The sequence below is a fragment of the Sinohyriopsis cumingii genome, chromosome 10 (assembly GCF_028554795.1).
Source record: "Sinohyriopsis cumingii isolate HCF-2022 chromosome 10, ASM2855479v2, whole genome shotgun sequence".
Lineage (NCBI taxonomy): Eukaryota > Metazoa > Mollusca > Bivalvia > Unionida > Unionidae > Sinohyriopsis > Sinohyriopsis cumingii.
The window spans coordinates 3,597,711-3,601,980 of NC_142970.1; the positions used below are offsets into that span (position 1 = coordinate 3,597,711).

General features: G+C 34.3%; 1 pseudogene; it reads right to left on the reverse strand.

Moving 5' to 3' along the window:
* Positions 1-909: 909 nt before the first annotated feature.
* On the reverse strand, positions 910-3,161 carry LOC149789503 (P2X purinoceptor 7-like; annotated as a pseudogene).
* Positions 3,162-4,270: the final 1,109 nt, after the last annotated feature.

The following is a 4,270-nucleotide window of genomic DNA, read 5'->3' on the forward strand; positions in this document are numbered from 1 at the left end:
TCGGACTGCAGCAGCATCGCCTGACCAAAACGAAGAATTAATTCTGGAAAAGTGATAGTGTGTTTTAAACCACATCAGTAATGTGCATTCTGGCCATGGTGATTTATTTGTATCATGTGAACTTGGTACTTTGGAGGGAAGAGAGAGAGACTAAAGAAGTGGTTTAAACCAGATAATAAAAAATGGTTGAAATCTTTTTTTTTTAATAGAATAGAATTATATACTGTATTTTGCATCTTTATTTACTCTGAAATGGGCTTTGGCTGGCTGCATTGCATTTTAATGAAAACAGCCCAAGACAGCAAGCATGCACTAAGGATGGGAGAGCCACATATAAAATACTGTATCCAAAGTACAAGAAAGGAGAATACACGGTCAGGAAAATCCTTGTTGACTCAACATATGGCAAGAATATACATTAGCAATTAATGAACAGAAAGGAATATATCACTTAGATATATGAATGCTGTTGTACCAAGTGTAAGTACCTATATTATTATTTTATATTAAATTCAAACAGTAAAAGTAAAATATTTGTTAAAGTTGACACTCCTTTAATTTTAAAGGTCATGATTTTTCCCTGTGGTAAAATAATACAAATATGCAAACAATTGTAAAGACAAATACTTTTAATTCATGTATTAACGTCAACAAAAGGTTGCAGTTTTTGGCTTGTACAATACAATGCATATTAAATTTAATTTGCAGATTATGTTGAATGTCTGATGAAAACAGCATTCACAATTGGACAGGTATCTCACGTGAATGATGAAGACAGCATTCACAATGGACAGGTGTCTCACATGAATGATGAAGGAGTAAAGCTTATTGTAGATGTATCACCACCATTATGTAGTCTGTATGACAGGCCTGATAAGGATATTGCTACTCAAAATCTTCTTATCAGGTTTAATCGCTATTAGCCTCATGAAAGCCAGTATATTTCAGCTTTTGATCAGGAAAGGCAGTACGGATCCTCTGAACAACACATGATAGAATGATGACCCTCACTTCCTTGCCCAAGAAGTGCCAACACCACCGAGCAAATTGTCTATATGCTGTATACCGATGTCTTCTGAAATAATAATTTGAAAATTGAGTTGAAATAAAATATGCTTTGTGCATTAGATCAAATTAGGAAATCAAAAGTTTTAGTAGACAGTGTTAGTGCCCAGTGTGATTAATAGTTATTTTGCATATCAATAAAGTGATATGATTCCAATATAATCTGTGGATATATATATATATATATATATATATATATATATATATATATATATATATATATATATATATATATATATATATAAAACCATTTCATTTTCCGACACAAAAAAATGAAATAAAACTATTTGCACATGTATATTTGTTGTTTTTTGGCATGACTTATCAGTATCACTGTGGTATAAAGGTTAAACGGTGTATGCCTCCAGAACAGGGGTTGAATCTTTGAAGGTGTCATAAAATGACTGGAAAAAGTGGTTTATTTATTTGCTGTATTAATAACCCCAATACTATTCTGTTATGCGTAGATCATGAAAACAAAATTTATAAAAACAAAAGAACATGAAAAATTACTCAGACATTTTACTTACTCATTTCCTTCTTCTGGATGTTCTCCAAATTGTTGTCTATACTGGTAGTATGCAACTTTTAAAACATGGATGTCGAGACAAACTGGACTGAACCCTGGATAGTGTGTTATACATTGCATCCACTGGTATTCATTGCAGACACTTGTGACCTTCTCTGTGTCACAACAACATACACATTCCCTTGCTGTGGGTATTCCCAATCAATGTCCACAATTACACCTAAAATAGAGTTTTCTTCTTTAATGCATAGTGCTGTGCTTGTCAAGTTTAATCTCATATTTATGAACACATCATAGCAGAGTACAATGACACAAACTGACTAAAGTCAGAAACAGGTAAAACATTCAGTACACCACTGTAAAATTAAATTAGATATGAAAGAAAATAGAAGTTACAAGTAGATGCCTACCACAGAAAAATGGGTTTATTTCATAGTTTATAAAAATCAACTATTAGCATGCATATGATAAATTCCAAATTTTAACCTATAATACAGTGTACAAAATATGAATTCAATTTTACTGTTCTGAAGTTAAATATCCTGCCTATTTCAACAGTTGTGCAAAAGAGGACCTCCTCTTCTATGAACCTTAAGTACTTCTAAATCGTATCAATTTGTTCACAGGTTTTCAAAGCTTACAACTGTGATCCGATGTACCTTTTACTTATCAGCGTATAAATACGTCTCTACCCATGAAATGCTATACACTTGTACATCCTTTATTACAGGTGAGAACAAATCCATTTCTAAACGAACAGGGGACTGTTGAACAGTACTGCAAATATCGTCGGATACGTATCTTTATCGTAACTTAGGCCGTATTCAGAAAACAATTGCCATGAATTGTCCGTCAATCTGTCTTGTCTTTCTTCTTCGTCATCTTCATCTGCAACTTCGGATTCGACGGTATTGGAAATATAGGGTTCAAACTGGTACGGATTAATTTGGGTACCGGCAGCCGCTTCTACACCATTATCAGAATCTTCCGAGCTTATTAAATCCCCATCTCCGAATGGCGAAGACCCCCAGGACAGTGACAATTCACTTCCTTCAAATTGCAGCTTTCGTGTTGAGTTTCTGAAGACTTTTCCATAATGTGACAATACCAACTCAGTCTTTGTTTACAACAAGTGTTCAAAATGTGACGTTACGCTTTGTTTTCACTAAATACCGGAAGTGGTCGGCCGTTGCATTCGGTTATTATCATAAACAGGTGCAAACGCGATATTAGATAGGCTCCCATGCAGTTATTAATGAAAATTTTTCAATCGGATTTCTTACATTCGTATTTTGAATATATATTCTCATTCACCAAGAAATAAACTGAATAAATGTAGATACACTGTTATGGCACTTTAAGCATATGGAATCCCTCTAAACTTCACAACCCATAATGCAAAGTGTTACTCTTCAATAGAATGCTTGGTCATTTGGGAAACGGAACAGCTTAAAAATTGGAATTTGATTTCTCCAATTAATTTGGGGAGATTTTAGCACCACCTTTGTCACAAACCTGGTTTTGTAATGTGGAAGAAACGGAAGCTAATTACCTTTCCCAAGGGCATATCGAAGCAGTCGACTCGGGATAGCATAGACGGGTATCGAAATCGCGAACATTGGATTACGAGTCTGAATCTGCCAAATGAAACCATTACCAAATATTGATTACCCTCAGGAGCAATGAAATTTCTTCAGATGCTATTTAAAATGATCGTGAAGTCATTTAAGCATGTGACAGAGCCGCAAATTCTCAAGCATTCTGTCTACAAACTTGGAGACCATTTCTTTGCGGGCTGTTTTCTCAGTTTACAAGAAGTTCCACCCCCACCTCCATTTATTTCAATTTAAGATACATTTGATGGGATTTACAATTACAATCGGCGACTTCTTAATAGGATACTTCTTTCCACGGTTAAACCATCCGCTGTATGGTACTTTTCTTTATAACAAATGAGATCTATAGAGATCCATTGCATCTGCAGGGACGATTATCATTTATCATATAAGTAGAAAATACATACATTAACGATTGTCTCTGCATTTATGAAAGAGGGGTCTCTTGACAGTTTTATTTTGTTATTGTGTGTGAGTGTGTGCACGTGTGTGTAGTGTATGTGTGTATAAGTTTATATGTGTGTTTTTGAACTCAAAATAGCTTGTCAAATGTTTCAAAATGGATCAGAAATTACAAATCAAATATTTGTCTTTGTACCAGTGAAAACCCACCATATGTCGTTATATTTAAACGTCGATGATTTGGTAAATGGGTATGTACGGTAGGAAGGAATTTCGTACCTTTAGTACAAGATTTATGTCAGCTCATCATTTTACTTGATTAATTGTAGGCTTATTAAACAATTGTTTTGGTATTTCTCCTGAATAAATTAGTTAACCAAACAATGAAGGATTTAGTCATTGTAATTTGATAGCTAGGACATATGTTAGATTAACCTATGCAGCGACTGAAATGCTTATCGCAGTACTCCAGTGAAGACCTTATGTAGCGAGTGAAGTGTTGATGACAGTTTTACTTCGAAAAGAGATCGTCTGTAGCGACTCAAATACTGATGCCAGTACTAAAATAAAAATTTTATGTAGCGATTGAAGTAACGATGGCAGTAGGTGAATAAAGAATTTATGTAGCGATTGTAGTAACGATAGTTGAATAAAGACT